At 35.9% G+C, this 11,549-nt stretch overlaps 1 long non-coding RNA gene across 1 annotated transcript; it reads left to right on the top strand.

Annotated features, from left to right (window-relative positions):
* The first annotated feature begins 1,114 nt into the window (after positions 1–1,114).
* LOC132717838 (uncharacterized) lies at positions 1,115–7,596 on the top strand. The gene is made up of 5 exons (XR_009623999.1): positions 1,115–4,117; positions 4,471–4,642; positions 5,154–5,325; positions 6,404–6,575; positions 7,351–7,596. It is a non-coding gene; the product is annotated as an uncharacterized LOC132717838 (long non-coding RNA).
* Positions 7,597–11,549: the final 3,953 nt, after the last annotated feature.

Genomic DNA, 11,549 nt, shown 5'->3' with positions numbered 1-11,549 from the left:
GATCATCATATTGTCAGACATCATTAATTGTCAGGTGATCGATGTCATTCACGTCTCTTATGGATTTAACCTTGCTTGTAGGAGAAGATTTGTAAAGAATACGACCGTCGCTGGTCCAAAAACTATCGATTTTGCTGGATTTTCTGGCAAATTCAAGCTGCTGAACGAGGAACTGCCTCTTTCTTGTTAGATCCTCTGTAATGAAAACATTGACTTTGGTTCCATTATGTTTTTTGATGTTTGATTTGTTCATGTACACATGATGTTTAGTTTTCCATGCCTTGAATTTGCAAAGAATTTGTGAATAACCATCTTTCACAGGACCAATTGTGTGGGAGCGTTCAATATCGTTTACACTTAAAGGCGGGTCAACTTTCATTATGTTGTTGCAAATATTCACAACTATCTCATCAGTATTAATTTTAAGATTCTCTGGTTGCTTTTTGTTATATACACCATTTGTTTTATCAATATTAGCCTCTGACGTCTCATACATTTTGTGCGACATTTAACGTTAACATTGCGACATTTAACGGCAAATGATTTAGCGACATTTAGCGGCAAGTGCGACATTTAGCGGCGTTGCGACATTTAACGGCGCCACATTGACTACATCAGTTCTTTGAATTTTAGTGTGTTCGGTCGATTGAAATATTTACTTGGAATTAGGCTTCTCCTACTAAAACAGAAGAAAGGGCATTTTAACATATAGTGGAATTCATCGGCAATATCATTTTGATTACATAAAGTGCATTTCCTTTGACCATGTTCTACAAGAGACTTGCGCCATCTGCCAGTTTGAAAAAGTGTCACAGTTAAATCGTATACATATACATGCAAAGTAAGTTAACTGGAGTGCAGGCATCAGTTACCCGCACTCCAAATCATTCCCGTTGAGAAATAAAGTTGATTTCTATGGTGGCTGATTTGGAACGTTTTTGTGCGCCGTCTTGTAGCTAGCGAAGCACGCCAAACGTCGCGTTGTCGTGTGGCGTGTTGTCGCCATGTCGCTCAAATCAAAGGATTGGCTTATAAGCCAAGCTACAAGACGTCAGTGCGACGAAAAGGCGATAACGATATAGGTTGTGTTGTCGCTATCGACAACGCAACGCGCAAAGTGTTCCAAATCAGCCACCATACATTATAAGCTATATCATTCTCGTAAATGAAATACATGGAAAAATAAATAAAATAATGATTATTAATAAATTAAAAAACATAAAAAAATAAATAAATTAAAAAGTAAAACAAAAATAGAATAATTTAATTCAAAGGCCTAATAAAAGTTTCACCCGTTGTGGGATTTGAGCTTACGACCTTCCGCATGCGAAACAAGGACCTTAACCACTTCTCTAACAACCCATATATTATCTTTCAAATGTTTTTCCTGTTGGTGCATTTTCGTATATGGCTTTATCCTGCCACCCCTGTGTACTTATAAATTAAGATTTCCCATTCTCGATCATATTTGAATCGATACCGTTATGCCGGATTCCGATGATTGCCGATAAAAGGTCATTGAAAATTCAAATGTCTCGGGCCAATATTGCCCAACAATATTTCAATAATGAAAAGGTCAGAGTTGAGAAGCACGGCGGAATATGCCGAATTTTCCCGCTTCACAGATTACAGACCACGTGATCATTTGAGCTAACAGGTCATTTTTGGTGGGAAACTCGCGCCGAGAAGACGTTCTTTGTGAATAAGTAAGTGTGATGATATTTTACAACTTTTGTATTTGATCGTTTATATTGTTCTTGATGTATGCTATTTTTTATGTACTCGCGCTTTATAAAATATCTTTAAATATGTATGTTATCCCTGTAGTTAGTTATGAGTTGAGTTGAAGTTATTGTTGATGGTTCTTATAAAATGTGATTTGGCCAGACTACGTGATGCGCCCGCGGTTTTGTTGATATACTCGCGATTTATAAAATATCTTTATGTAAATTATCCCTGTACCCCCTATAGTAAGTAATGTGTAGAGTTGAAGTTATTGTTGATGGTTGTTGTAATAAAATGTGATTTGGCCAGACTACGTGATGCGCCCGCGGTTTTGTTGATATACTCGCGATTTATAAAATATCTTTATGTAAGTTATCCCTGTACCCCCTATAGTAAGTAATGTGTAGAGTTGAAGTTATTGTTGATGGTTGTTGTAATAAAATGTGATTTGGCCAGACTACGTGATGCGCCCGCGGTTTTGTTGATATACTCGCGATTTATAAAATATCTTTATGTAAGTTATCCCTGTACCCCCTATAGTAAGTAATGTGTAGAGTTGAAGTTATTGTTGATGGTTGTTGTAATAAAATGTGATTTGGCCAGACTACGTGATGCGCCCGCGGTTTTGTTGATATACTCGCGATTTATAAAAAAATCTTTATGTAATTATCCCTGTACCCCCTGTAGTAAGTGATGTGTTGAGTTGAAGTTATTGTTGATGGTTGTTGTTATAAAATGTGATTTGGCCAGACTACGTGATGCGCCCGCGGTTTTGTTGATATACTCGCGATTTATAAAAAAAAATATTTATGTAAGTTATCCCTGTACCCCCTGTAGTAAGTGATGTGTTGAGTTGAAGTTATTGTTGATGGTTGTTGTTATAAAATGTGATTTGGCCAGACTACGTGATGCGCCCGCGGTTTTGTTGATATACTCGCGATTTATAAAAAAAATCTTTATGTAAGTTATCCCTGTACCCCCTGTAGTTGGTTATGTGTTGAGTTGAAGTTATTGTTGATGGTTGTTGTTATAAATTGTGATTTGGCCAGACTACGTGATGCGCCCGCGGTTTTGTTGATATACTCGCGATTTATAAAAAATCTTTATGTAAGTTATCCCTGTACCCCCTGTAGTAAGTGATATGTTGAGTTGAAGTTATTGTTGATGGTTGTTGTTATAAAATGTGATTTGGCCAGACTACGTGATGCGCCCGCGGTTTTGTTGATATACTCGCGATTTATAAAAAAAAATCTTTATGTAAGTTATCCTTGTACCCCCTGCAGTTAGTTATGTGTTGAGTTGAAGTTATTGTTGATGGTTGTTGTTATAAAATGTGATTTGGTCAGACTACGTGATGCGCCCGCGGTTTTGTTGATATACTCGCGATTTATAAAAAAAATCTTTATGTAAGTTATCCCTGTACCCCCTGTAGTTGGTTATGTGTTGAGTTGAAGTTATTGTTGATGGTGGTTGTTATAAAATGTGATTCTGGCCAGACTACGTGATGTGCCCGCGGTTTTTTATATACTCGTGATTTATAAGAAATCTTTATGTATGTTATCCCTGTAGTTAGTAATGTGTAGAGTTGAAGTTATTGTTGATGGTTGTTGTTATAAAATGTGATTCTGGCCAGGCTACGTGATGCGCCCGCGTTTGTTATTTTATATACTCACGATTTATAAAAAATCTTTATGTATGTTATCCCTTTAGTTAGAAATGTGTTGAGTAGAAGTTCTTGTTATAAAATGTGAATCTGGCCAGGCTACGTGATGCGCCCGCGTTTTTTTTTATATACTCGCGATTTATAAAAAAATCTTTATGTACGTTATCCCTGTACCCCCTGTAGTTAGTAATGGGTTGAGTAAAAGTTATTGTTGATGGTTGTTGTTATAAAATGTGATTCTGGCCAGGCTACGTGATGCGCCCGCGGTTTTTTGATATACTCATACTCGAGTATTGTATTTGATATGTATTTGTATCTTTTTCACCAATAAAATAATCATATGTTTTTTTTATTTTTGTTTTATTCTTCCTATTTCCTTTAGACCTCTTCCTTCATGTTTAACCTACTCTTTTTATGCTATGACTTGTGTATTTAGAATTTGTGTACTATGATTATGTTTGATATGTTTAATAATGTAAATAATAATTTAGATTTTGAAATGCCTGTATTTGTTTGCTCTTATACCTATATTTTTGTTTTACAGATCTACTTGCCATGTTCTTTAACTGTTTTTTCCCCTATTCTAATGTTTTGTGTTTTTTTTGTGTTTTTGGAAACCCCCTGGAAAGAAGATGTTGGTGTTCTAGTTCTACATTGTGGCGGAGACGTGATGATGTGGATAGCTGCATGTGTATTATTGGTTGGAAACTGGCATGATGGAGCAATTAGGTATTTTACAATATTATACTTTAAGGATTTTTTGTATGCATAGTATCATCTATTTAAGAGATAGAAAATTCAGCTAGTTCAACAAACAGTTGATAGGAATTGTCTATTGGAGATAGTCTTTTAGCTAGCTAGACTGGAAGGTAAGTGGTTCTACTAGGCATGAACTTGCCCTACCCTGAAACTCATTTGACGGCCTTTATCTGCCTTATAATAAAGAATGGGCATTCATATAATATAAAACCAAAGAAACATTGATATTTACCTGCTTACTTGAAAAGTAATTTGTAAAGACATGATAAATATTAACATTATAAGATTAGAATGTTATTTTGTAAACCCTGGTGATTTTTCAGACCATGGAGGAGTGATGAAGCGGAAGTGGATAAGACTATCAGTTCTTCGAGAGTCCCAGTGCCTATATACTCGCAAGAAGGATATGGTATGGAATAGCTTAGTACATCTATGTGCTGGCAGATTTGTACAACAATAAGTTGTTCCAGTGTGAAGAAAGATGCGTGTCATAAGGTAAACCTTGTTCTTTGATGCTATAGTAAATCATAATAAAGATAATGAATCATAATAAAATCAAAATACAAGTTTGGTTGAAATCCTGTGCAATTTGAGCCAAATGAATATAGAGGTGAGTATCCTGTCGGACATTTTGGAGACTAGGGTTCCATTCCCTGTCTATGTTTACTTACAAAATACAATTTTATTATGTTTACTTACAAAATACAATTCTATTATATTACTTATGAATAAAGTATACAGTTGATAGGAATTGTCTATTGGAGATAGTCTTTTAGCTAGCTAGACTGGAAGGTAAGTGGTTCTACTAGGCATGAACTTGCCCTACCCTGAAACTCATTTGACGGCCATTATCTGCCATATAATAAAGAATGGGCATTCATATAATATAAAACCAATGAAACATTGATAATTACCTGCTTACTTGAAAAGTAATTTGTAAAGACATGATAAATATTAACATTATAAGATAAGAATGTTATTTTGTAAACCCTGGTGATTTTTTTAGACCATGGAGGAGTCATGAAGCTGAAGTGGATAAGACTATCAGTTCTTCGAGAGTCCCAGTGCCTATATACTCGCAAGAAGGATATGGTATGTAATAGCTTAGTACATCTATGTGCTGGCAGATTTGTACAACAATAAGTTGTTCCAGTGTGAAGAAAGATGCGTGTCATAAGGTAAACCTTGTTCTTTGATGCTATATAGTAAATCATATTATTATATGATCTAAATATAGCTGCAATCTCATTGGTTCAAACGGTAGTCAACAGAACTTTTTATAAAATCATATTTACTGGGTGTAGTATCATATTCACTGGCTGAATTGGATTTTCCCAGTCTAAAAATAGATTGAGGCTCGTATTCAATGATCATACACCGTAGACTGTTAAATACGCGTGTTACTTAAAAAATAATTGTTGCTTTTTGTTCTTTATGGCATATTTCTCGATTAAAATATCATTACTTTACTATTTTACTTAAAGGCTACACGGCAATGATGAGTATAAACTTGAATTACTTTTGTATGCGCAGCGTTCGCGAAGTCGTTGCACGCCAAACACGTGCGTCTTTTTTCCGCGCTTCAACGATGCAAAATTTGTACATGTATATAAGGTTGTACTTTTGTGATTTTTTTTATTTCTTAGCCTATTCATATAATAAAACAATTATTGACTAGTGAGCCATTGAATATGATGTGATATTCACCGGCAGAAAGTCATATTGACCTCGGCTATCGCCTCGGTCAATATGTCATCTGCCGGTGAATATCACATCATATTAAATGGCTAACTAGTCAATAATTGTATAATATAGATAATGAATCATAATAAAATCAAAACATAAGTTTGGTTGAAATCCTGTGCAATTTGAGCCAAATGAATATAGAGGTGAGTATCCTGTCGGACATTTTGGAGACTAGGGTTCCATTCCCTGTCTATGTTTACTTACAAAATACAATTTTATTATATTACTTATGAATAAAGTATACAGTTGATAGGAATTGTCTATTGGAGATAGTCTTTTAGCTAGATAGACTGGAAGGTAAGTGGTTCTGCTTGGCATGAACTTGCCCTACCCTGAAACTCATTTGACGGCCTTTATCTGCCATATAATAAAGAATGGGCATTCATATAATATAAAACCAATGAAACATTGATAATTACCTGCTTACTTGAAAAGTAATTTGTAAAGACATGATAAATATTAACATTATAAGATTAGAATGTTATTTTGTAAACCCTGGTGATATTTCAGACCATGGAGGAGTGATGAAGCGGAAGTGGATAAGACTATCAGTTCTTCGAGAGTCCCAGTGCCTATATACTCGCAAGAAGGATATGGTATGGAATAGCTTAGTACATTTATGTGCTGGCAGATTTGTACAACAATAAGTTGTTCCAGTGTGAAGAAAGATGCGTGTCATAAGGTAAACCTTGTTCTTTGATGCTATATAGTAAATCATAATAAAGGTAATGAATCATAATAAAATCAAAATACAAGTTTGGTTGAAATCCTGTGCAATTTGAGCCAAATGAATATAGAGGTGAGTATCCTGTCGGACATTTTGGAGACTAGGGTTCCATTCCCTGTCTATGTTTACTTACAAAATACAATTTTATTATATTACTTATGAATAAAGTATACATTTGATAGGCATTTTCAGTTGTAGTTGTTTAACAGGCTAACTTTTGGTAGGTTGGTGGGTCTGTAACTTTTTGTGTTGCCTCTACAGAGTAGTGGTGACATATAGGGATCACTTCTCCGTGGTTTGTCAAATGGGTGACTAGGAAAACAATAGGTATTGGTACATTTTCTTCGATTCTTTTAATTCTGTTTTACTTGTGTGTCTTCTTTTAAGCCTTGTGTGACTAAAAGATCAAAGGAAAGTCACGTAAGTAATTCCGTCTGTCTGTCCGGACTACTCAAAAACTACTGGTGCAATTTCATCTAAACTTTACAAGAAAGATCAGTTACAAGTCTAGTTGTGCATCTCGTCAACATTTTTGGATTCAATCATATTTGTCAGAGAAATGGCCCTTCAATGATTTTAATTTTTAGCTCGACTATACGAAGTATATAGAGAGCTGTCCTACTCGCCCGGAGTCCCCTTCGAGATTTCAGATTAAAGATTTTTGGAAAAATCTGTATAGTACGCCGCCGACCTCTAAATAACTTTCATATGGAATTAAATATTTTTTCAGAAAATGGATTGTTGTGTAACAGTGGTGAAGTGTTTGTTGATCGAGACTATCAATTCTTCGAGAGTCCCAGTGCATAAATACTCACGAGAAGGATATGGTATGGAATAGCTTGGTACATTTCCGTGCTGGTATATTTGTACATTTGGAAGTTGCTTCAGTGTGGAGAGAGATGGACACGGTCAGTATGCAATTTGATAGGAATGATCTATTTTACCTAGTCTATAACTAGATAGACTAGAATATCTGTGGTTCTACCCTTTTACCGTTTACCTGCCCTTGTCTGTCCATTGTGGGGCATATTTTTTCTGCCAATAAAGGTGGAGAGTCGTCAAATGACTTAGAAAACAACAAAACAAATGTGATTTGTTTAGTTAAAAAGACTTTGTTCAACATATGGTATAGTTTAGAAATGAGATTGGAATGTTGTTTTGTTAACCCCAGTGAACTTTCAGTTAATCTTAAGACCAAGGAGGCAAATTTGCAAGAATGACATGAAACATGGTGATGATGGACGGATGTGTGGATGGTCAAAGCCACTCAGTGACAGAGTATTGAAGTACTTGACGTGCATTGTGAAAGTTGATCGAGACTATCAATTCTTCGAGAGTCCCAGTGCTTATATACTCGCAAGAAGGATATGGTATAGAACAGCTTGGTACACCTCTTTGCTGGTAGATTTGTACGTTTGGAAGTTGTTTCAGTGTGGAGAGAGATGGACACGGTGTATTGTACGGTAAACCTTGCTCTTTGATTTCATTGGTAAATCCCTATAAATATAATGAATTTATGATAATAATTCAGAAATTAGTATGCCCTTGTCTGTCCATTTTGGGGCATATTTTCTCCGCCAATAAAGGTGTAGAGTCGTCATATGACTTGAGAACCAACAAAACAAATATATAGCTGGGTACATCTCTGTGCTGGTAGATTTGTACATTTTAAAGTTATTTCAGTGTGGAGAGAGATGGACACAGTCAGTATGCAATTTGATAGGAATGATCTACTTTAGCAAAAGTAAATTTAGAATATCTTGTGGTTTTTCCCCTTTTTAAACCTTTTTACCTCCCCTTGTCTGTCCTTTTTGGGGAAATATTTTTTTTTTCCCAAAAGGTGGAGAGCCCGTCAAATGACAAGAACTAAAAAACCAAAATTTTAAATTTGTTTATTTAAAAAAAGACTTTTTTCCAACTATGGTAAAATTTTAAAAAAAATTTGAGATTGGAATTTTTGTTTTGAAAAACCCCAAAGTGAATTTCTTTAAAATCTTAAAAACCAAAAGGAAAGGCAAATTTGCAAAAATTTAAAAATAAAAACATGGTTGTTTGATGGATGGATGTGTGGATGGTCAAAGCCACTCAGTGACAGAGTATTGGAGTACTTGACATGCATTGTGAAAGTTGATCGATACTATCAATTCTTCGAGAGTCCCAGTGCCTATATACTCGCAAGAAGGATATGGTATGGAATAGCTTGGTACACCTCTTTGCTGGTAGATTTGTACATTTGGAAGTTGTTTCAGTGTGGAGAGAGATGGACACGGTGTATTGTACGGTAAACCTTGCTCTTTGATTTCATTGGTAAATCCCTATAAATATAATGAATTTATGATAATAATTTAGAAATAAGTATGCCCTTGTCTGTCCATTTTGGGGCATATTTTCTCCGCCAATAAAGGTGGAGAGTCGCCATATGACTTGAGAACCAACAAAACAAATATATAGCTTGGTACATCTCTGTGCTGGTAGATTTGTACATTTTAAAGTTATTTCAGTGTGGAGAGAGATGGACACAGTCAGTATGCAATTTGATAGGAATGATTCTACTTTAGCTAGTAGACTAGAATATCTGTGGTTCTACCCTTTTACCTTTTTACCTGCCCTTGTCTGTCCGTTTTGAGGCATATTTTTTCTGCCAATAAAGGTGGAGAGTCGTCAAATGACTTAAGAACCAATAAACCAAATGTGATTTGTTTAGTTAAAAAGACTTTGTTCAACATATGGTATATGTTGAGAAATGAGATTGGAATGTTGTTTTGTTAACACCAGTGAACTTTCAGTTAATCTTAAGACCAAGGAGGCAAATTTGCAAGAATGACATGAAACATGGTGATGATGGATGGATGTGTGGATGGTCAAAGCCACTCAGTGACAGAGTATTGGAGTACTTGACATGCATTGTGAAAGTTGATCGAGACTATCAATTCTTCGAGAGTCCCAGTGCCTATATACTCGCAAGAAGGATATGGTATGGAATAGCTTGGTACACCTCTTTGCTGGTAGATTTGTACATTTGGAAGTTGTTTCAGTGTGGAGAGAGATGGACACGGTGTATTGTACGGTAAACCTTGCTCTATGATTTCATTGGTAAATCCCTATAAATATAATGAATTTATGATAATAATTTAGAAATTAGTATGCCCTTGTCTGTCCATTTTGGGGCATATTTTCTCTGCCAATAAAGGTGGAGAGTCGCCATATGACTTGAGAACCAACAAAACAAATATAGCTTGGTACAACTCTGTGCTGGTAGATTTGTACATCAGTATAGAGAGAGATGGACACAGTCAGTATGCAATTTGATAGGAATGATCTATTATAGCTAGTCTATTACTAGATAGACTAGAATATCTGTGGTTCTACCCTTTAACCTGCCCTTGTCTGTCCATTTTTGGGCATATTTTTCTGCCAATAAAGATGGAGAGTCGTCAAATGACGTAAGAACCAACAAAGCAAATGTGATTTGTTTAGTTAAAAAGACTTTGTTCAACATATGGTTTATGTTGAGAAATGAGATTGGAATGTTGTTTTGTTAACCCCAGGTAAATCTCTATAAATATAATGAATTTATGATAATAAATCAGAATTAATGCCCTTGTCTGACAATCGGCTCTCGACTTTCACTTTTTCATTCTGGACTGTTTTTTTCCACATATTCATCAATATACAACACAAACATATCCCCTGGACAGCCCTGACAATCAGCTTGACTTCCACTTTTTCATTCTGGACTGTTTATTCACTCATATACACAAACATATCCCCTGGACAGCCCTGACAATCAGCTCGACTTCCATTTTTTCATTCTGGACTGTTTTTTTCCACTCATATTCATCAAAACACAACACAAACATATCCCCTGGACAGCCCTGACAATAAGCCTGACTTCCACTTTTTCATTCTGGACTGTTTATTCACTCACATTCATTAATATACAACACAAACATATCTCCTGGACAGCCCTGACAATCAGCTTGCCTTCCACTTTTTCATTCTGGACTGTTTATTCACTCACATTCATTAATATACAACACAAACATATCCCCTGGACAGCCCTGACAATCAGCCTGACTTCCACTTTTTCATTCTGGACTGTTTTTTATTACTCAAATTCATCAAAACACAACACAAACATCTCCCCTGGACAGCCCTGACAATCAGCCTGACTTCCACTTTTCCATTCTGGACTGTTTTTTTTTCATTCATATTCATCAAAACACAACACAAACATATCCCCTGGACAGCCCTGCCAATCAACTTGACTTCCACTTTTTCATTCTGGACTGGTTTATTTCACTCATATTCATCAAAACACAACACAAATATATCCCCTGGACAGCCCTGACAATCAGCCTGACTTCCACTTTTTCATTCTGGACTGTTTTTTTCACTCATATTCATCAAACCACAACACAAACATATCCTCTGGACAGCCCTGACAATCAGCCTGACTTCCACTTTTTCATTCTGGACTGTTTTTTTTTCACTCATATTCATCAAAACACAACACAAACATATCCCCTGGACAGCCCTGACAATCAGCCTGACTTCCACTTTTTCATTCTGGACTGTTTATTCACTCACATTCATTAATATACAACACAAACATATCCCCTTGACAGCCCTGGCAATCAGCTTGACTTCCACTTTTTCATTCTGGACTGTTTTTTCACTCATATTCATCAAACCACAACACAAACATATCCCCTGGACAGCCCTGACAATCAGTCTGACTTCCACTTTTTCATTCTGGACTGTTTTTTCACTCATATAAATCAAAACACAACACAAACATATCCCCTGGACAGCCCTGACAATCAGCTTGACTTCCACTTTTTCATTCTTGACTGTTTATACACTCACATTCATTAATATACAACACAAACATATCTCCTGGACAGCCCTGGCAATCAGCTTGACTTC

Source organism: Ruditapes philippinarum, unplaced genomic scaffold, assembly GCF_026571515.1.
Source record: "Ruditapes philippinarum isolate M1 unplaced genomic scaffold, ASM2657151v2 ctg342_1_1_1_1, whole genome shotgun sequence".
Classification (NCBI taxonomy): Eukaryota; Metazoa; Mollusca; class Bivalvia; order Venerida; family Veneridae; genus Ruditapes; species Ruditapes philippinarum.
The sequence above is the reverse complement of the archived record's forward strand: the minus strand, read 5'-3'. Positions and strand labels throughout refer to the sequence as shown.